At 37.7% G+C, this 23,889-nt stretch overlaps 1 non-coding gene across 1 annotated transcript; it reads left to right on the top strand.

The window, feature by feature from the left end:
* Positions 1-14,308: 14,308 nt before the first annotated feature.
* On the top strand, positions 14,309-14,439 carry LOC138814365 (small nucleolar RNA SNORA51). Its single transcript, XR_011367951.1, has one exon. It is a non-coding gene; the product is annotated as a small nucleolar RNA SNORA51 (small nucleolar RNA).
* Positions 14,440-23,889: the final 9,450 nt, after the last annotated feature.

Here is a 23,889-nt window from a genome sequence, read left to right as displayed (position 1 = left end):
TAGTGCTTAAGAGTATGCTGATTAAAAAGAAGTCTAATAAATCTAATTCAGTCATTCAAAAGTCTGCATTAGCACAAGAAACTACTAATACTGGATTTTTTAAAAGTAAATAAGAAGTAACTTTGAAATTCTTTTTATATTCCTATATTAGAAAATAGGAGGGAATAATGATAAAAATCAATTATATGTGATTATTTAGTGCTTTAAAATTGCAAAAGAATGACAGGTGCCAGTGGTTTATGCCTATAATCCTAACTACTCAGGAAGCTGAGATCTGAGGAACAAGGTTCCAAAAGCCATCCCAAGGAAGGATGTCCAATAAACTACTCAAAAAAAAAAAAAAAGAAAAGGAAAGAAAGAAAGAAAGAAAGAAAGAAAGAAAGAAAGAAAGAAAGAAAGAAAGAAAGAAAGAAAGAAAGAAAGAAAGAAAGAAAGAAAGCTGAACTGGAGTTGTGGCTCAAATGATAGAGTGCTAGCACTGAGGAAAAAAAAAGCTCAAAGACTGTGTTCAGGCCTTAAATTCAAGCCCCAGGACTGGAACAAAAAAAAAAAAAAAAAAAAAAAGATTCAACTAGGACTTAGGGGAATCTAGCAAAACCTGCTAAAAAATTGTTATTTGTTTTTGGATAAACAATATGGATTTTAATAATTGCAAACTTAGGTGAGTCTGAGGGAAATGTGAGGCCTCCAACTCAGTGACTGGAAGTCTTCTCTCAAATTCAGTAGTGAGTTCAGATCAAAATTTCATGAAAGCTGTGTTTTTGCAGGGAACTACTCTTACAGATGGGATCTATATTTTAAAAAGCCAGTGTTTCCATAAGGGGCAGTGTTAATAAAGGTTCCATATTTGGGCCATCTTTTTTTCTGTACTCCCTAGGAGAAACAAGAGTCCCCGTATGCTATGAGATGCAAAGTAGAATACGTTTGGCAGGATCACCCCAAGCACACGCACAACAGCATTATTACACCAGCAGCTGCTTTGGTCCCAGTCTTTTATCCTGTCAATAAGAAAATCCTTGATGTGCTATTGAATATGCAGTTATCTTGACAGCCATCTTCATGTAATATTCAAGATAGCTTTTACACAGTCTCAATTATAATATTAGCCCAAGATCTAATTCTTGCTCTTTATTTAAGGGATCATGAACTTGATTTGATGCTTTCTCTTCTGTGAACGAATTCAGACTGAACTCTCCTGGGCAGATTTCCTATCTTTAACTGACCGTAAACTTGAGATGTTCCTGGGTGGGATACAGGCCCGGGGGGCGGGTGGGGGAGGGAGGAGGGGTTGGAGAGGCGGGAGCCTTATTCTTTTCAGTAGCTCTTGACTATGTCTACATTTACCTACATTTAACTCGAGCTATTTTCATCAGCGTTCTACTGTGTGTTGAGCCTGACCTCTGAAATATTTTGGCTGCTGAATTGCCATCATCCAACACAAAAGACCAATCTTACAAGCTCTACTTTGTTCTGAAATTCCCTGCTATTCCATGACATTAACTGTCTCACTCTTTTACTGCAATCTCACAAGTTCGTTAGAACATAGTTCACCAGATTCAATATCATGTTTGGGAAGGCAGTGAAGGATAAGAAGAGAGAGGAGAGAGATGAAGGAGGAAAAGAGGGGAGAAGGAAGGAAGGGAGGAAGGGAGGAAGGAAGGAAGGAAGGAAGAAAGAAAGAAAGGAAGAAAGGAAGGAAGGAAGGAAGGAAGGAAGGAAGGAAGGAAGGAAGGAAGGAAGGAAGGAAGGAAGGAAGGAAGGAAGGAAGGAAGGAAGGAAAGAAAAAGATAGAAAGAAATAAGGAAAAAATGAGCAGATTTAAGTTCCCGAAATTTGATCCAAGGATTTCTCCCTCCCCTGATTTTTGACACTGACCCTGGATTCAAGAAACAAATAGTACCTTCAACAGAGAAATCATTTCAGATTCTAGGTTCTGGGGGCAGTATTGAAAATGAGAGCCTTTACACCATTGAAAACCTGGATAAGATATGTCTGAGACAAGCAGAAAAGCTCAGATAAGTTGATGTTAGGCAAAATGAACCCCAAGATAAGGACTCAAATGTTTTTTCTTTCTTGCTATTGTTTCTAACATATTTATAAGATATTTCTTTGTTGCTTTGTATGTCCCTCCCCCACAGTATAACCCCTGTTTTCACTGTATTTGATGTTGGTATAATTTGTGGAGGTGATGAGATGGGAAGGGATGGGAAGGGGAAACAAAGGAGGAGGCAACAATGCTTGATAAGAAATGTACTCATTATCCAGCCCATGTAATTGAAACCCCTCTGTACTGTATTTTCACAAGAAAAAAATTTTTCAAAAAGGAAAAATTGGATAAGGTGAAGATGCCCACACATTTCAGTCACAGAAAGAAGAGACAATTCACTGAGGAGCAAGAGGAATATTGGATACACTATTTGAAAGCTGTAGGTAACCCACAGGCAAAGCATCGTACTAGAGTTAACAGTAAGGAATGACTGTATCATTCTCAATCCTGAAGGAACTAGAGCAATTCAGGGAACTAGGAAGTAAGGGTTGCTGTGAGGAGAGAGTCCCTGACAGAGCTGGTAGCCCTCTTAGCAACTCTGCATCAGAAATCCAGTCCTCCAATGTAACAACAATACTCACAAGACAATATGTTGGAAATGAACTTTACAACTTGGCTGGGGAATGGGGAAGGGAAAGGGGGAGAAAAACAAGGGAGGGTGTAGCAATGTTTAATAAGAAATGTACTCATTACCTTACATATGTAACTGTAACCCCTCTGTACATCACTTTGATGATAAAATTTTAAATAATAATAACTTTTTAAAAAAGAAATCCAGTCTTCATTTTCATACTTCCTCTACTATCTGAAAACCAGTCTATCATCAAAAACCAGCCTTAGCCTTCACTCTCCTAGATAATAAACCTATGGTTTCCACTTAAATGTAAACAGTTCAGATGTTGAAAGACATAGGGGATGCCATTCACTTATCTACAAGGCTTCACCCCAGGTGTTCTGGAGGGGACTCTTGATGAGAAAACTCAAATTGTCAAAGAAGAGTAAAGCTTCCTGAAGTGTGGAGTTCCCAGGAGAAATGTTAAAGCAGGGGAGCTGGGATTCTGGGATAAACAGGTGGGGCCCAGAGCCATTAAAAGTCACCTCTTTCTTTGCTCTTGCATTAGTCTGAGTGAGGGGGAAAAAATATCCAGTCAAATACGTTATATTCATAGCCTTGTATTGCCAAGATAACCAATTGAACGTTTCTTAGTCAACTCTAATTTTACTTTTAATCAAAAATATAACACATATTATTCAATTATCTGCCACTTTTATTTATTTCCAAATAAACAAATAAAAGTCACTTCTTAATCTTGATAAAATGACATTTTCCCAGTGGGCTGGTGAAGGCAGCACATACATATGGACTGCACACACACACATACACACACACACACACACACACACACACACACACACACACCTGTGTACCTGTGTTCAAGCACAGGTGCGCTACTGTTATCATGGAAATACAAGTCAATTCATGTATTTTAACTTCAAAGCAACTAGAAAAAACTCAGAAACACTATTTACTCTTATGAATATATAATAGCATTTATTTCAAAAGTAATAAAGAAAAAAGTATAGTAATTAAGCCAGGTGCCGGTGACTCACACCTGTAATCGGAGCTACTCAGGAGGCTGAGATCTGAGGATCGAGGTTCAAAGCCAGCCTGGGCAGGAAAGTCCATCAGACTTTATCTTCAATAAACCACTCAGAAAACCGGAAATGGTGCTATGGCTCAATTGGTATAGCTCTAGCCTTGAGCTGAAAAGCTGAGGGACAGTGCCCAGGCCCAGAGTTCAAGCCCCACAACTGACAAAAAAAAGTATAGTAATTAAAATGACTATTTTTGAATGATGAATATTGTTTTGAATTCTCATCTACATGTCTGATAAACCCCTCAACACAGATATTATTATTACTTTTATTAGTACTACTATTACTAATGTTTACAGATGTTATGTATTACAGATGTAATGTTCAGATGTTATTATTGTTGCCATCATCATCATCCCAGGCCACCTAGCTAGAAAGGGTTAACAAAGTATACATCTAATTATTTTGCTCCTCAAATCTACCTTAACAGTAAACATCAGGCACTCTGAATAAAACCTTCAAATCTGTGTAGGTATATTTTTGGCATAAAGATCCACTTCTCAGCTCCACCCCATTGTTCATAGATACCATCTCCAATAGTCTTGAAAAAAGCAATCTGGTTCGATTTGCTAAGGGGCCAAAAATTCCCACTAACGTTTAGTGATTGCTACAGTTGGGATGTTCTGAAACCAGGGCCATGTTCCTGTCACGGCAAATTAGGTCAACGTGTTGAGACGTGGACGGCTGCATGGGAAGACGGGATGTAAACACACATTATTAACTGATGTCCTCTCCATTTTATATTTCCTCAGTGACATCCAACAAATTGAATGTAGGGGTTCAGAAATGCAAAATGCTCTGGTAGGTGGTTTTAAAGAGGCAGAGGGAGGGAGGACCAGCGAATAACAACTGGCAGGCAATGCATTATTAGACACTGTGTAATGTGAAGAGTTCAGAAAGTTATTTTTCTAAGAATTTCTGTTTGAAGTTACACATTAAGTAGCCCAGTACCTTTTTTCTCAAGTTGCTGTTTGTAAGTTTGGAGGAACTGATTTTGTAAACTTCTAAGTGGTAAGAATGATGGACTGTAAAATATACAGCCTTGTAGTTATATATGGTGATAACACAAAAAGTAGTAGGTGTTACTTATATATTTCAAGCAATAAGTAAAATGAAGAAGCAGTATATCTTGGGGGTATACACTTGTAGGACAGATTTTTTTGCTAAAAGTCCTGGCATTATGACTTACTCTCCATTAATTATCTATTAATTGCATCTGAGCCCTTTTTGACTTTCAGTTCAGGTCTAATCTAAATGTCTTGAAGATAGAACCTAAATCAAGCCTAACCTCTCTCATCAATAACTTACAAATCAAAACACAAATTCAAAGGACTGAAAAGAACTTAAATTTGATAGAAAGAAACAGAATTATCCACAGCCAAAAATTTGGTACTTACAGTTTCTGGAATATAATACATACTTGCCATCTACATACAAAAGACCACTATGACTATTTATAGACAAGGAATATACAATGAAAGTTATCAAACCAAAGGCTACAATTGCCCAAAGAAGATGTGAGTTTGGTAGATGATAGTCATAGAAAGAAAGATGTCAAAAATCAGTTTCTATACTTGAAAGGTAAAGAACAACAAGAAAAGGGTTTTGGCTTTATAAATAACAGTATAAAATTATGGCTTGCTTTTACAGTCAGTTACGTACCTATTAACTCCTCTCTTTTATCTTAACTAAACATGGGATATACTGTGATAGAAGGAAACTGGAATATTCTTGCATTTTTTGCATTCTTAGGACATAAATTTAATAAATACCCATGGATATATGCATTGAAATTCCCTATCCAGATCAGCTCATTTGGGGAGGGAGATCAGTCATGGGCTTGGACTACTATAGCATTTTTATAAGTAGCAAATATGTACTTTTCCTCTCCAGTAAAGGCGAAAATAGGCCAAATTAAAAAAAAAAACAGAAAAATTTAAAAATTACATTGGACTAGGAATGACATCGTGGTAGAATGCTTGCCTAGCATGCCTGAAGCCCTGGGTTCGATTCCTCAGAACCACATAAACAGAAAAAGCCAGAAGTGATGCTCATATAGTAGAGTGCTAGCCTTAAGCCAAAGAAGCTCAGGGACAGTGCCCAGGCATTGAGTTCAAGCACCAGGTTTGGAAAAAAAATCACATTGTTACCCATGTCATGAGGAATATAAAGATATTTTAGTGAAATGTAACAGGTTATCAAGGTAGTAATTTCATACTCACTGTGAAACACTGAAAATATTGAAACATTTAAAATATAGGTGTTTGGCTGAAAGACGGAACTGGAATCAGTCCTAAATACTTTTTGGCAGAAAGAATAGGAACTTGCTTCTTCAAATCTTGTAATGATGCCAAATGTTCTCTCTTCCATTGACTTTTCATTAAAAATGTTCACCTTCCAAGTATAAAAAATAATATTAATTAATTAAAGGTAGTGCAGCAAATGCTGCATATTTTTGCTGAAATTTTAGCAATGGTTTTCATGCCAAGTTTTCTCAACCTTCTTTTTTATGCTGTGAAAACAGAGTTGTATTTTCTATAATCAGTTAAATGAATGTAGGCTAAGTTAATCACTCTCCTTGGACCTAAGTAGATTTTTGGGACTTGGTGTTTTGTTTCATTTTTAAGAGAAAGATGCTGTCTTTTCTCTTTGTTTGTCTTCTTTCTTTTTTCAAAGCACCTGTTCAATTTCTACCATCACTTTTTAAATTCAGTTTTCTGTCCAAACAATCTTTTTTTCTAAGAATTGTGCACATCTGCTGAAGTACTTGATGTCTTAACGAAACAATTCTAAGGGACCCAAGACTTTGAACAACACAAGTTGGCAATTCCAAAACTGGGGAAGAGGATATAGGTGATTCTGCCTGGTAAATTCTCCAGTGTAACTACTTGGTTGATGTGGTACTAGTAGAAATTCCATGATCATTTGTGTAGGAAAATCTGGAGTCAAATCCTACCCTTAACTCACGCATTTTATTACAGTTTTGGTATTTTTTCATTTATCAGTCACTTTACCTTGTTGACTAAACAGGAAAAAATGTTTTCCTCAAAAATATGAGTTCCCTTTTTTTTTCTTTTTTCTTTTTTTTAAGATAAATAGAGTTCAACTTGCTAGGCAGAAAGAGAGAGAATCTCTCCAGCCACCACTCCACAAGTTTCTCCCCCACTTCATATATTCTCACCTGCTCAAGAATAGCTTTCATGATGTTTTATGGTCCCAGAACTTCTTCTAAGCTTTTAGTGTGTACTCTGAATATATTTTTTCTCACATTACAGTATTACTTACTTCTTATGGAAATACTGGCATTCATTTTCCCCAAAGCTGTAGAAGCTACATAATCATTACTTGCTTAGGATTTGTCAGATTCACTTCCCTTCCATCTGATGATGGTGACTTTCATTTTTGTATGACATTTATATAACATACATTTTTCCTTTTATAATCTAAGCATTAGTGACTACTATATTGACATAATTCTATAGAAATTACAAGGGATAATTGTGAAAAGAAATCTGAATGGATCAAGAGGAGTTTTGAAATGAGTCCTCATTTTAAATATGCATGTCCAATAAAGAAAAATAAAAGCCCAGAAACATAGCAGGTGAAGGTTAGCAGAAGAGTTCACAAAATGTTTGAAGGTTCCAGAGATCCAGAAAGACAACTGCACAACTGAAGCCCTATGCAAAGTGGAACTCTTCCATTCTGTGTATAACACAGAGCATCACTAGGGAGATCAGGATCTCAGCACTGAGCCCACCTCCTCTAATGATGAACGTAAATGTTAATGACTCTGGGATTGCTATCATATTCTCACTGCTAAAACAGCGACTGCCACATAATAGTTACTCATTAGAATGTAGAGGAAGTGAGTAAATGACCAGGATTAACATTTTAGCAACTACCTGGCTTTCATAAGACAGAACATAATCAAGGAAATATTAAATTAATTAATTAAAAATAGCTCAAGTATTGGTGCCAGTGGCTCACATCTTTAAACCTAAATAGGAAGCTGAGAACTGAGGAAAGCTGTTCCAAGCCAGTTCTGTGCAGAAAGTTCATAAGATTCTTACATACAATTAACCACCTGAAGCTGGAAGTATATCTGTATGTAGCTCAAGTGGTAACCTGCTTAGCTTTCAATTCAGGGACAGTACCCAGGTTTTGAATTCAATTCCCCAAACTGGCACACACACACAAAAAAATCTCAAAACAAATTAAAGTTTAGGAAATAAAGATAACCTTGCAAATACCTTAAATGGCACATTTAAACAGAAAAGAATTCTTACAGGATAATTATGATTTTAACATCATATTTAGTCAAAGAAATCACATGCCCACATGCATGTATACAATGTAGGTGCAAATATAGTTAAAGTAGCCCAATCTAGATCCAACCACACAAGAAATGGCTGGTTCCAACATCCTATTGTTTATGGTTTTATATTTTATGGTTATATTTTGCCTTATACTCCTCTACCCATGTATATAAAAGAACATATAGAATTTTATTGTATCAGCCAGGCATTGGTGGCTCACCCTGTGATCCTAGCTACTGAGGGTGAGTTCTGAGGACCACAGTTCAAAGCCAGCCCAGACAGGAAAGTCCATAAGACTCTAATCTCAAAACCACAAGTAGAGATGTGGCTCAAAGTGACAGACTGCTATCCTTGAGCAAAAGACTCAGGGACAGTACCCCAGGGCCCTGAATTCAGGTCCCACAACTGACAAAAAAAAGAATTATACTGTATCAAATTCTTCAATCTACCGACTAAACAAGCAATCAAAAGCTAATTCTAACATTTCCATTTACTCCATATATCACAGAATCTGTCCCCATAGAAAATAGAAGAGGAAAATTTCCCAAGGAACTCAGTGGAAATTTCCAATGAGGGAGAAGTTAAAAGACAACTTCTTCATTTGACAATAAACCCTATCCTAAGTCAATAAGAATTTACACAAAACTCCGCTTGCTCTTTAGGTCAACCAATAGTTTGCTAATGCTGCTCTGCATTGCTTGTGGGCACCAGGCCACTTCACTGTAACAAACATCTGACATACTTCCTTTTTACAGAGCTCCATAAGTCACAGGACATTTTCTGTGTCTGGAAATCAATTTTGTTTTCCTTCCTTTCCATTACATAGATAATAATATACCAGGAGCTTTGTCAACAACAGTTTTCCTCTCCTCACACCTGACATCTCACTCTATAACCTGAGAACTCTTTCTTCAAGGTCAGTATAAAACAAAACCTTTCCTAGTTTAGAAATCTACAAATCACCATATTTGCTATTTCATTTAGTTGTATTAAGAAGAATTAAAATAGCACTCAACAAGACCGAAGGAGGTTGGTAGATATTCAGCATTGTAGAATACAGTTTTAGATTTTTAACCCTCATGTTCAGTATTTTTGCAGCTGCCACTGTGTGGAAGAGATGACAGCTGGTGTTACAGACACAGTAAGATGAAATGAATGTGTGTTCTCTGTCCATGTGATACAGAACCTAGTGGAGGAAACAACACTATCGAAAGACTGAAAGTTGTATAACATAATGGAATTAAATACAGAATTAGAGGACAAAAATAAATGGGAAAGAAAAAGTATACGAACTCAAAGAAAAACTAGGGCTGGGAAGGTGGCTCAGTGGTAGAGTGCTTGCCTTGCATGCCTGAGGCCTGGGTTCGATTCCTCAGCACCACATAAGCAAAAAGAAAAAAGCCGGACGTGGTGCTGTGGCTCAAGTGGTAGAGCACTAGCCTTGAGCTAAAGAGGTGAGGGACAGCGCCCAGGTCCAGAGTTCAGACCCCACAACTGGACCCCCCCCAAAAAAAAAAAGAAAAAAGAAAAACTTTCACTGAATTTGGCTGAACTGAATTTGGAATATTTTACCAAGAGGGGATTTTTAAAATTATGATTTGAGTGATAGGAAGGATTTACTGGAGCAGAGAAATAAAAGAGTATATTCCAAGCCACAATAGTTTGGGCTTGTGCAGAAACACAAAGTGGAAAAAGTTCCAGGCAGGTATGGGTAGAGTTTAGCTGAACTACAATGCCATTGAACTATATAGTCAAAGTTGTCTGTGATGGGTGCTCTGATGGTCATGTCTTCTGCTGTCAGAATCAGCTATTTGGATTTCTGGTAGGCTGTGGAGTCACTGAGTCTCCTCTTCAAGAAGAGAATGACAGATTGAAAGAGTGTTCTATGATCAACTTGTCAGCAATATGAATGATGAATTGGTAATAAGAGAAGCTAGAAGTAGGGTGAATAATTAAAATTAGAACACTTCTATAATAGAAGAAATAGGGAGAGATAATAAGACACTCTGTAGAATGGTGGCCCTGAGAGGGAAAATATAATCAAAAGGCATTTGAAGAAACAATTGGCAAATGTTGCCAGGTGCCAGTGGCTCACGCCTATAATCCTAGCTACTCAGGAGGCTGAGATCTGAGGATCACCTTTCAAAGCCAGCCCAGGCAGGAAAGTCCGTGAGACCTTTATTTCCAATTACCCACCAGAAAACTGGAAGTGACTCTATGGCTCAAGTGGTAGAGCTCTAGCCTTGAACTGAAGAGCTGAGGGACTGTGCCCAGACCCAGAGTTCAAGCCCCACAAATGACAGGAAAAAAAAGAAGAAGAAGGAGAAGGAGAAGGAGAAGGAGGAGGAGAAAGAGGAGGAAGAGGAGGAGGAGGAAGAAGAAGAAGAGGAAAGAAAGAGAGAGAGAAAAAGAAAGAAAGAGAGACAAAAAGAAAGAAAGAAAAGAAAGAAAGAAAGAAAGAAAGAAAGAAAGAAAGAAAGAAAGAAAGAAAGAAAGAAAGAAAGAAAGAAAGAAAGAAAGAAAGAAAGAAAGAAAGAAAGAATTGGCAAATGTTGATGTCTGATATGGTCTGGGAGACAAAAGCACTCATAACATGAAAATGCAAAGCCTATGGTTTCTCTCCTTTGTGATAGAATGTGCCTAGATATCTACAAGTAAATACACTGGATGCTAAGCAAGAGGTTACAAATAAAGTAATTGAAGTGTAGTAGACTCTATGGAGAATGCAAATAGTATAATTCTTTTAAAAGGCTAAGTCAAAGCCCAACCAAATAAATACCAGGAGGGTGAAGCCAGGGGAGAGGGGAGAGGAATTAAGGGAGATGGGGGCAGGGAGAGAAAATATAGGAAAAAATTCATTGTATATATATATATATATTGTGTGTGTGTGTGTGTGTGTGTGTGTATACTATGGAATTGATAAAAAATATGGGAAGGGGATGAGTTGAAGGGGCAAAGATGTTGAAGTGATGATATAGATCATGATTCATTGTACAACTATCTAATATTTGGTCACCCATTTACTTTTATTCATCTTTAAGTAGTTATACAAAGAGGTTTCAACTCAACATGTCAGTTTATGAATATAATGCATCTTAATTTTTTTACCTTTTTTTAAATTGTCAAGGTGATGTACAGAGGGGTTACAGTTACATAAGTAAGGCAATAAGTACATTTCTTGTCAGACTGTTACCCCTTCCCTCATTTTTCTCCTTTCCCTCCTCCCAATCCCCCTCCCCCATAAATCCTACAGATCATTTCCAACATATTGTCTTGTGAGTGTTGCTTTTGCATGCTTCTTCCTTGTCCTTTGTCTCATCATTCTGTTGTTCCCCTTTCCTTCCCTAATTCAGATAAGCGTATATGCACTACCGGGGTACCAAAATCAAATACAGGGAAGAACACACAAAAGAAACTAGAAATCACACAATACTTTAAAAACAACAACAAAGAAAAACCCCTTGTGTCCAAATCTTGGAGTTCATTTCATTTAGCATCATCTTATATGGTTATATATGTGTAGCTGTTGAGCTATTCTGCTCATCTGCTAGGATTATCCTAGATGTATACTAGTGATTGCAAATAAATGGAATTCTATGCTTCCATCAGAAAGAATGACACTGCTCCATTTGTAAGGCAAAGGAAAGACTTGGAAAATCATATTAAGTGAAGTAAGCCAGACCGAAAGGAAACATAGGTCCCGTGGTTTCCCTTATTTTATTTTTTTATTTTTTGCAGTCCTGGGGCTTGAACTCTGGGCTGGGCACTGGTGCTGGCTCAGCTTCTTTTGCACAAGGCTGCACTCTACCACTTGAGCCATAGAGCCACTTAAGGATTTTGCGGAGTCGTTTACTGGAGCTAAGAGTCTCACAGACTTTCCTGTCCTGGTTGGCTTCAAACCTCAGTCCTCAGGATCTCAGCCTTCTGAGTAGCTAGACTTATAAGCATGAGCCATCATCTTGCCTGGTGTGAACAGGAAATTTCAATGAGGACAGAAAATGTAGATTTGGATTAAGTTTCAGCAGCTAAACAGTTTAGATTTCATTTTAGCTATAATTTTTCTCTGTTTATATTCATGAAGTTCTCTAAACCTAGAATGGATCAATCTCTTTTCCCAGAGAGACTAAAGTCTTTCTCTTTAAAACCTTTCCAGACATTAACAATAAAGTAGTAAATCTTAAAGAAATTTGAAGAATTAAAGAAATTATGATGAAATTTGCAAAAGAAAGAAAAGTGAGGGTTCAATGAAAACAAACTTCAGTATTAGCCCAAATAAACGTTTTCTAATACTGATTACTTAATTTCCATTTTCATGAAATATTTTAAAGACTCATTACTAATAATTAGGATCAGAAGTGCTGCACAGTGGCGTATAGCTTTAATTCCAGTTACTCAGAAGGCAGATCTGTAGGATCTTGGTATCAGGCCAATCCTGAGCAAAACAATTAGTGAGATCTCATTCTAACAAGTCAGGTCAGGCACAGTGGCTCATTTCTGTACTTCCAGCTACTTAGGAGGCATTGGTAAGAGGATGGAGTACTGAGGCCAGCCCAGGCAAACCCTACCTGTAAACTAACAAATGCAAAACTTACTAAATGACATGACTCAAGCAGTAAGTGCAGAGTGCCTAGCAAGAGAAAAGCTCGAGTTCAAATCCCAGTACAGCCAAAAGGAGCCAATTTTGATACGTCAAAAATAAATAGATAAACAGATAAAGCTATAAAACTGTTTATATAAACCTGTTGTACCATCAAGAGCCTATCACAATGCTGAAAAAAAATCTAGAAGTACGTTTTATACTACACTAATATATGAAGGCAATTCTTTAAAACTAAGCCTGCAATCTAGGATCTAACTTTAAAATGTTTGTTTTCAGCATGTCAGAAGTGCATGGAACTCAGCTAAACCAGGTGTCATTCTGGTCTGAGATACTTAGAGAAGGAAAGTGTCTACTTTTAAATAGAAATATATTGAACTTTAGCTCAGCGACAAGGTGCAATTTACTAAATAGTATCAATGAAGTTCCTTTATTTCAGAAGGAAAAGAAGCTGTCTAAACTATCAAAATAATCAAAGAGTTAATCTTGTTTCATTCTTACAGCAGGGGGAAAACTAACTGGCAAGCTGGAACTATGTTAATTCTCAAACTTTCAAATCCCCTTTCAAACCACAAAGCCAGCAAACTAAAGGTAAACCAAAGAGGCTGTTTAGTAAAGACACAAATGAACTATGCCTTTTGAAGTGTTTCCAGGGAAATGTGTGTAGAATATTTAAGTCCCAAGTGAGTTCCAAAGGTTATTCATTCACAAGTGAGATAAATTCACAGCTGTCAAATTGTCTGGATTCTCTGTATGATCACCAGGCCTTCAAATCATTTATTTTTTTTTCCTAGCAAAAGTTCAATATTTTCACAGCCTCAAATTTGATCGGACTTTATAATCTGGAAATAAAGAATTGCTTCTCTTTCCCACCTGTTCACTGGAGCAATAAAAGACTCTAAGTATATTAAAGAAGGTTTTTTTTCTCTTTATTTGTATGTTCTTCCTTGTAAAGCTAAACATTTCTAAATTGTGTGTTTCTCCCATTGAGGTAACTGGACGTAATTAACAAAGTGTTTTTAGCCAACAGATTGGAAGGAAAATGCAAACATAAATGTTACAGTGTTTTTATGTGCGGCTGTATTTTCTAGAAGGACTACAGGTGAAATTGCTGCAAGGTTCCTTCAAACACGTCTTGTTTCAATTTTTCTGATCTTTGAAGAACCTGAACTGTTTGCTCAAATTTAAGTTAGAGGTTGAGAGTGAGAATTGTCAAGAAAGACTTCAAGTGTCAGGCACTTCTATCTCATATTTATAAGCCTAACTACTCAGGAGGCAGTGACCTGAGGATCAAGCTTCAAAGTCCACAGACACAGGAAAGTCCAATTAGCCAGCAAAATGCCAGAAGTGGTGGTGTGGATCAAGTGGTAGAGTGACAACCTTGGAGGAAAAAGCTGAGAAAGAGCACAAGATCCTAAATTCTAGCCTCAGTACCAACACAAAACAAAAGAAAGACTGCAAAAATACCTGAGATGAAATGAAGCAAGCAGGGACCACCCCAAGGGGGCAGAAGAAAGCAAACCCTTGGCCTGTTCCTGCTCTCTGGTAAAAACATACTTTCTACAATTTTTTTTTTTTTGTCCAAGTTAGGTTGTCAACTGTGCTACTAACTAGCCATGCAACTCTTTAATTTCCTTAAATCCTGATTTCTTCTCCTCAAAAAACAAATGTGGATAAAGAATATTGACATCTGGCCTCCAGGTGCTTACCACAGGCTGTGTTCTTACACTGACTGTATAGAAGGAGGAGGCAGAGTAAACCTATCCCATATACACCTCAGCCCAGGCCTGTGCCTAGTCTGTATTGTGAATGGGGAGAAAAGGGGGGGGGGGAAAAAGAATATCAACATCATAGGTTCAAAAAGATAGAGCAAGATAACTCAAGAAAAAGCCAACTACTGCATGTTCTTTCTCATTTGTAGCAGTTAGACCTAAAATGATGGTGATGATGACAGTGATGATAATGAGGATGATGATGAGGATAATGGAACATCACACACACACACACACACACACACACACACACACACACACACACACACACACACACACACACTCATATAAAGAGTAAAAGTCCAACAATTGCTGTTTGAAAGGAGATAGGCACACAGGAGAGAGATGAGAATGTAATGGACAGGTGAACACGTTCAGAGTGCTCTGTATGCATGTGTGAAATTATCATGATGACAACCCTTCATATTATGATATATGTTAATTCAAAAAATAAAATGTTTTTAAAAGACAATGTATATAAACATTCACAAGCAAAATGGCCCACAATAAGGGTCAGTGACTATGAGCTTTTATGTTTTTGGTGGCAATTGTTTTATTATTATCACTATTACTATTGAAAAATGTCTATACTGGGGCTGGGAAGGTAGCTAGCTCAGTGGTAAAATGCTTGCCTTGCATGCATGAGGCCCTGAGTTCAATTCCTCAGCACCACATAAGCAGAAAAAAAGTTGGAAGTGGTGCTGTGGTCCAAGTAGTAGAGCACTAGCCTTGAGCTGAAGAGCTGAGGGACAGCACACAGGCCCAGAGTTCAAGCCCCATGACCGACAAAAAAATAAATAAAATAAAAATGTCTGTGCTTTCCTGTGAAATTGCCTTTGAGTAGCAAATTGTGTTCCTTCTAATTGTGCCTTTACTTAATTTAGCATACCTCACCTGCTTCCATAAAAGGTCTGTACAAGATGACAAATGAAGATATGTACTCTATACTATTAGAAAATATAAATAAGGGGCTGGGAAGGTGGCTCAGTGGTAGAGTGCTTGCCTCGCATGCCTGAGGCCCTGGGTTTGATTCCTCAGCACCACATAAGCAGAAAAAGCTGGAAGTGGCGCTGTGGCTCAAGTGGTAGAGTGCTAGCCTTGAGCAGAAGAACTGAGGGACAGCAGCCAGGCCCAGAGTTCAGGCTCCATGACTGACAAAAGAAAATATAAATAAAAAAATTTCACCAAAAATGTAGTCAATGAACATGAATATGGTTACTATATTTAAATTCTGTTCCTGAGTATAGGAAAAAGAATTGAATATATTAAGTTGTGCAAGAAATATTTTAAGATAGTTTTCAAGAATAACAATAACAATAATGATAATACATCTGGATAGCACTTTCTAAAACATGCCTCTCTGACAACTGCTATTTGCTGCCATGAAAATCCTATGAGCCGGGGCTGGGAAGGTGGCTCAGTGGTAGAGCGCTTGCCTTGCATGCCTGAGGCCCTGGGTTCAATTCCTCAGCACCACATAAGCAAAAAGAAAAAAGCCGGAAGTGGCACTGTGGCTCCAGTGGTAGAGCACCAGCCTTGAGCTGAAGAGCTGAGGGACAGCGCCCAGGCCCAGAGTTCAGGCCCCATGACCGGACCCAAAAAAAAAAAAGAAAATCCTATGAGCCTATAGATCACCTACGATATGTAATTTTATATATGAGGACCTTAAAAGTAAAAAAAAAAAAAATCTCATGGGAAAGAAATGCAGCTAAGAAGTTTAAGATTGCACATATGGACAGTTATTGATCTCTGTACTACCTGTAAGTAAAGACAAAAAAATAGTGGGAAAGGGAACAGAGTCATACCTCTTATCTGATAAAGTATTTAATACAAAGAATGATGCCTTGGGCTAGTAGTTACAAGCTTTTTCCTTGCACTAAAACAACAGAAATTAGTAATATGGATATTTATTCAAGGGGCTTTCAACCACGCGGTTAACTGTGATTTTAGTGGAAGTATTAAACAAAATGCAGATTTGTTCTTTATATGATTCTTTATCATAGAGCCTGGGGGAGTAATTTTAAATTGGTTCAGCAGAGGAATTATTCTTAAACAGCAGATGGTTGAAGCAATATTTTCGAAGTAACTGCTTTCCTTTTAAGATAGCTTTATTAAGAGCCTACTACGCACCAGCGTCTAGGCGGGGTAATGAATATATGGCAATGAAAGTTACAATTCCATCTTGAAAGTTCTAGCATTATTCCAGCAGAGATCTTCAATGAGGGGGGTTCTGTGCAAACTGTCAGGTAAAGGTGTAAGACAGGCAAAGTGAGTCCGAGACCTGAACCTTCAAGAGATTTTTGACAAGTAGATAAGAACATAGTAGATTCTGCACATAAAAAAAAAGTTCTATCTCCTTATTGGGCACATGGGCAGGCCTAAATTTCTTCTCTAGACTCTCAGAATTACAGTGGGCCTCTTAGTAAAATATTTGATAGATGAAATTCTTGATAGATAGGATGTTAGAAAACCTGGGTGTGGCACTAGCTTAAGTCAGCTGTGTGATACGTTAGATTCCCCTTCTATCCAAGCAAAGGGTCGGGCCATGCCATCTCTGATGCCATCTCATGTTTATCTAGCCATTCAATTCAATGGAGTTTTCCATTTTCAATACTCTCTAGACATACAAAACCTGAGGGACATATTGAAGTTTGAAGTGTTGACTTACTTTTCTCTTGTTTAGCCTTGGTTTCCCTGGCAAGCTACTGTTAAATCAATCATTTCAGCTCCTGAACCTCTGATTCACTTGTCATTTGCTTTTTTCATCGTTAGTAATGTGCAATGTTATAAGAGACTTGCCTGTATCCCAAATCTCAAGCTGTATGTTTCCCTTAGAAAGCAACAAAATAAATCAAGGAACTGCAAATTAAAAAAAAAAATGTTCTGGGGGCTGGGAAGGTGGCTCAGTGATAGAGTGCTTGCCTTGCATGCCTGAGGCCCTGGGTTCGATTCCTCAGCACCACATAAGCAAAAAGAAAAGAGCCGGAAGTGGTGCTGTGGCTCAAGTGGTAGAGCGCTAACCTTGAGCTGAAGAGCTGAGGGACAGCACCCAGGCCCAGAGTTCAGGCCCCACAACCAGAGTCAAAAAAAAAAAAATGTTCAAGGGCACAAAGTCATAGGGTGCAAGAGGTTGCAGGCAACATTAGCTGCTCAGTGTTCTTGGCATGCTAATAAAACAGAAGGGATAATCAAAGGTGATAGCAGAGAGGCTGAAGCAGCATATAGTAGTCATGTGGGTTATTTATCCCCTGCAAGGAATGTAGTCTCCCTTCTGATCAAAAGGAAGGCATTGGTGTCTATCGAATAGGAAATGGACACAGTTAAGAGGAGGGCAGACACGAAAGCCCTATCAGTTTGGGAATTACTCATTAGCTTGTCTTCATTTTGACTTTATGGCTGTGTTTGAGAAAATGTGTAGTTTTCCTTTGGTGCAGGGCCACAAACAAATGGGGAGGCCTCTGCCGAGAAAAGAGAGGAAAGTGGACACCAGCCTGGACAGGAAGTTTCCTGAGGAGCAGGAATGGGGAGTGTGGGCTTGATCTGACCCCAGGGAGAGATGAAGGAACCAAGAGACAGAAGATGCTACAACTGTGAAAGGACTGGAAGAAGAAAAGTTCAGAGAACACGTCAAGAATCCGAAAGGAAGGAGAGGGCAAAAATAGCGGAAATTTACACATCACTCCAGCACCTACAATTTATACCAGACACTGGATATAAACCACTTGGGGAAAGTGGAATATTGGAAATTTATGAATGTTATTTCCAGTAAGTTGACATTTGGCTACTTGGTTCTCTAATTTTTTTGCCACATCTCTTTAAGAAATAAATTTAAGTAGTTATATAAAGGAGTAGCCATTCAATGCCATTCAACAACACTGTAACTGAATACGATGAATCCTGAAAAGCGTCACCTCTTTCATCATTCTCTCCCATTCTTACTAACCCCACTCCTTCCCTCAACTTTCTTAATTTTGTAGAATATACATTGGATAATGGCCAGGTCACAGTATAGAACGAATGAGAAGCTATTTCTAGAACTACAGCTGGAAAGTGGGTGCAAAAGCAGAACCTATTTTTTTTTTCAAATGGAAAATAAATGTATCTGTAGTAGCACAAAAGTAATCAATAAACACACTAAAAAAGAGTAAGGTTATATTTGAGGCACAATGGTCCACTTACTATTGCTATATAAGTATTGACCCTTACTTTGTTCATACATCTTTAATTTGTCAGAGATAGTTCATCCTTGTTTTCTTTAGACCTACAAGAAAGGCTTAAAGCCTGAGGCTGAAGTCAACTGGAGGCACTCATTCAAGAGTTTGACGGTTTATGCTGCTTTTACTTGCCAGCCTCCATTTTTCCCCGTATGGTCTTCTCCCAGTGTCCTCTTTACATGGCTAGTTTGGGCTTCTCCATAGAATGGCAGATGAATTGAAGAAGAAAAAAAAAAACAGCTCAGAAAAAAAAAGAGAAGTAAGCAAAAACCAAACAAAGACTTTTCTAAGCTTGTCACTTCTGAACTCACAGAACCCAGACTCAGGAAAAAGTGAAATAAACCTCTTCTTCTAGTGGAAGGACATCTGTACCCCAGATGAAAAAAAAAGAGCATGAAGATTTGGGATTGTGTGTGTTTGTCATAATTTATAAGTTATAATTTGTTGCACTTTGATGGTAGTTTTATTCACACATAAAGCCTTGACCCTTAAGTCTTCCTTTTCTTTTATTCTAGGTTGATAAGCCGGAATAAAGGAGCCTCTAGCACAGCTATTTGGTTGATCTCATCTTCAACATATATTATACTCTTATTAAGGGAAAAAGAAAACAAGAAAAACTAAGGGATGATGTTGGGAATGGTGGATGTTGTAATAAAGTGTTAGCTCAACTTTCTCTAGTATCAATTATGACTATGTTGTGTTCTCTGAGGTGTGACATACTTGCCACATCTTTCCCAAGATGAAGACAAGCCATGCTTAAATAGCTGCATGTTTAATAATGCTTAATAGTTACCACTAAAGTAATGTCAGCATTTATAAATTGCTCACAAGTAGTCATACTGATTTAATTTTCTTTTCCTTTAATGTCTCTTGTTCTCACCTTAGAAATTATAAGAAGTTTTCTAGGTTTAATCATTTCTAGAACATCTCATTTATTTTAGTGATATTGGAGTTAGTATCTATTTATTTCATTATCCCTGGGTCCAAAGGAAATTAAATGTGGAAAAAAATGTAGATAGACTAAGGGAAAATACTATTTTTCCTATCTAATATGCTTGAAAAGAAGAAAAAACAGCCTTTTTTAAAAGCTGGTACAGAAGGTAGAATCTAGCAGCTCTGCTAATGTGTCAGTTGTTGAACTTTTAGGAAATGTTTGGAAGCACAGAGGTTGAGAAGTGAACTTCCAGCCATATAAATCTTCTGGCCGAATTTCCAGGAGAATATGAGTGTTACGAATAGTGATAAGCAGATAAGAACTTAGAGTGTTGAAGCTTGATTCCATATCTAGAATTCCTAGAAAAATTCTACATATGATCTTTTTTTAATCCTAAGAAAAAAGCTTACTGTACTAAAAGTCATTGTGCTATGTATCGGCTATCACTCTGTCAACAACTTTTCTTTCTGTTATGCCAGTAATTCCTCTTCTGGATTAATGGCTAATTCCTTCCCTTCTCATCTTACTAGACTTTATTCTCTGATCATCTCCACCTCTCCTCTATCTTCATCTTCTCCATGGAGGCCAAGTCATGTTTACTAGAACACTAACACATTCTGGTGGTCTTGCATCTTCAAAAACAGCATCCTCTAACCTTTCCCTCCAATTACTAGTCCTTTTTCTCTGCTCCTTATCATCAAGCTGATTGAAAGTCTTGCCTCCAAACACTTCATGAAAATCCTCATCTAGTCATTCTTCAGACTCTTGGATAGTATTTCCCTCCATATGAACTCTAATATGTATTTTTCCAAGGAGATCAGTAACTTCGGCGTTCCAAACCTAGTTGACATTCTTCTCGCACTGTCGAAGTAGATGGCACTTGAGCCCCTTTGACAATGGGTTGCCAGTCCTTTCTGGTGTCTTTGCCACCTTCTTTTCTTGTGACATCCATAAGTTGTATTTCTGGCACCGTTTTTATGTCAACAACCTCTAAATTGGCTACCTCTCTACCCCAGACCTTTGTGCAAGGCCAAATTAGTATTACCAAAGGCTTCTATAGTCTCTCCACTCCAACTTTCAACTGGATATCTCATAGCCATCTAAAACGAATGTTCTCTAAACTGAAATTCTACACATTTCCTTACTTCCATAATATTCCTGTGTCCGGAAAAGGTAATGTGATACTATGACCCAACTAGCTTCCATAAACAACCATTTGATACTTCCTCTCTTCCAAACCTGTGTGTAGGTCATACTAAAGCTTTCCATTCAAATGCATACCTTGGATCACTCTATAGGTTTTAGATTTTCTTCTCTAATGAGTACTATAGTAACAAAACCCCATGCACTTTGAATTTCTCATAGAAAGGTCCAGTTTATTTTAAATAAATGATTTAAATAACTGAATCTGATGAACACATGACCCTTAAAGTTTGGATATCAGTATTTTATGTGTGAGGCACTAGTTTATTTGGCTTTTCAAACTTCAGGTCTACTTTTGTTAAAAGAAGATGTCGTTTTCATAAAACTTCAAAGTTTTATACAGAAATGAAAGAGTGGCCAGGCACTGGTAATCTTAGCTGCTCAGGAGGCTGAAATCTGGGGATCAAAGTTTTAAACCAGCCTGGGCAGATAAATACAAGAAACTTCACATAGCCATCAAAAAGTTAGAAATGCAGCGGTGGTTCAAATGGTAGAATACCAGCTCTCAGTGGGAAGAAAAAAGAAAGGGGAAAAAATTACAAAGAGAGCCAAACTCTAAATTCAAACCTCCTGAAGTTCCTGCTGCAAAGAATTGTCATTCATTCAGTCTAAAGTAAAAGTGAGCCCAATCTGAAGTGGAACTCTGGCTCAAGTAGTAGAGTATTAGACTTGAGCCAAAGAATATCAGGGATAGCACCCAGACCCTAAATTTAAGCCCCAGGACCAGTACAAAAACAAACAAAAAAAAAACCAGTGGACTCTAGAGCTCAAATTCAGTTACTTCCCAGCATCTTTACAACAAAATAAAATTTAAAAAAATTCAGTAACTTCCATGAATATCCAGAACATACTCATGGGACAAAAGAAAGAAGACAGGAAGGAAGGAAAGAAATCAGGAGGGATTTGAAAAGTGACCAAAGGGATAGAAAGAAGTTTTATCAGATTAGCTAGCTCTCAAAACCTAATATAATCTAATGGTTTATCAGCAAGTAATCTGAGAAACAGAAACATCTCAGTTCACTGTCACCATGAGGCACCTAAAATACAGAGAGAAAGAAAGACCTCACTGCTTTACTCAAGTCAAAAAATTAAAAAAAGAACTGTGTTGTTGCAAAGCAGTATTGTGCTGTGAACTGTGCGACTGAAGTCCATTTCATGATATAGAAAAGATATACATAAATTGTCTTCACAGTAGGCCTTTAACATAAAGAGCTGATGGGCTTTCAAAGGAAGAAGCATTTGGAATAATAAGAGCATGACAACTTCTTTTTACTTTAAGGTATTCTGATGACTGAGTCCTAGAAACTGGAAAGTATTTATTGAGCTGCTACCCCAGATGAAGGTCTTTTCAGAATTAATAAGCTCAGAGAGACCCAACTTGTCAGACCCCCAGTGGCTCAGAAGATTGTACATCTTTGTGAAGATGACAAGACTTCTAACCACCCTGAACCTGAGACGGCAGGGGAACGCAAAGCGTTGCTTATTGTGAGAAGCATGAGTGTGCAGACTCCGTGTGGACATGTGGACTGAGCAGATGGCAGCTGAGGTGTGCTATTCACTTTCCATTCCTAAACATTCTGAGCTCAATATATTCAAAAGAAGTCAGAAGAATGGCAGGATTCACTGATGGAAATAACGTCAACATTTTAGAAAGATTCAGACATTGTGATGGATACCCATCACGGTAATGTCTGTGGGTACATGAAGAGGTAATGTGTAGATCTATCTGAACTAGCCAAAGTCTATTCTATTATGAGCAAAAGATGACATGGATCGTGCCCACCTGGAACACCAACGATCTAGAAGGAAGCAAATTGTAAGTGTTCTCAGACCAAATAAGTGAGTAAGCAAATACATATGGTAATTCATTTAATAGAGCCATTCCACAACATATACACTTTTCAATAGATACACTCTTTTGGTATGTATGTGCTGGTACTGGGGCTTAAATTCAGAGCCTCCTTTCTTGCTTGGCTTTTTTGCTCAAGGCTGGCACTCTAACACTTGAGCCACACTACTCCACTTCTAGAATAATTTTCTGGTTAATTACAGATTTTTCTGTCTGGGCTGGCTTTGAACAGTAATCCTCAGACCTCAGTCTCTTGAGTAACTAGGATTTTATTCATGAGCCATAGGTGCCCAGATACAGACATTCCTTTTAAAACATATTGCACATTGTAGATATATATCTATATACATAATTTATCTGATTAAAAATAAATATTTGGATAAAGGAAGAAAACATTTTGTTAATAATTTTAAAATAAATAAATAAATACATAATATATTCAAAGCCCTAGGACTATGCCGACTGTATACTTGGGAGTGAAAAATATGGTAAATATCTCCCTTTGCCTTTTTTCCCTGCCTTGAAGGTATGTGTGAGACCATGATTTCTGCTTGCAGTCATAATCACCCAGGGACAGACAACAAGACAAAGAGAGAGAATTTCTTGGACATGAAAGGCCAAAAAGGCAAAAAGATCCCAGGCTTTGATGAAATCACTCAGTTGCTTCTCCACAGATGTCTTTACATGGAGGATAAGCACATGTTCTTAGTCTCTATGTCATAGGGTTTAAAGCTGAGTAATTTGGATATTCTCTAACTTGTCTCTAAATAAATTCTTTCAAGCTCATAAGCATAGTAGGACATTCATTTGAAATCTAAAACTAAATAGAAATTGCATGTTTATTTTAGACAACATACATGTGTACGAACCACATGAACATGAGCTTACCTTGGTACAATGACTCCCTTAAATGGAGGGAAATTAAATCCATTTGTGGAGTAAAAGGCTCTCATTTATACTGAATCTAATTTATTTCCTCTGTGTGTGTGTGTGTGTGTGTGTGTGTGTGTGTGTGTGTGTGTGTGTGTGTGTGTGTACCAGTCCTGGGGCTTGAATTCAGGGCCTAGATGCTGAGCTTTTTTGCTCAAGGCTAGTGCTCTACCACTTGAGCCACAGCTCCACTTCCAGGTTTTGGCTGGTTAATTGGAGATAAGAATCTCTTGCCCTTTCCTCCTCAGGCTGGCTTTGAACTGTGAGCCTCAAATCTCAGTCTCCTGAATAGCTAGAATTACAGGCATGAGCAATCAGTATCTGGCTTAATTTTTTATCTTGAGGTAAATAGACACTACGTTAAAGTTTGT

Source organism: Dipodomys merriami, unplaced genomic scaffold (assembly GCF_024711535.1).
Source record: "Dipodomys merriami isolate MVZ:Mamm:240054 unplaced genomic scaffold, mDipMer1.0.p SCAF_6, whole genome shotgun sequence".
NCBI classification, from domain to species: domain Eukaryota; kingdom Metazoa; phylum Chordata; class Mammalia; order Rodentia; family Heteromyidae; genus Dipodomys; species Dipodomys merriami.
The sequence above is the reverse complement of the archived record's forward strand: the minus strand, read 5'-3'. Positions and strand labels throughout refer to the sequence as shown.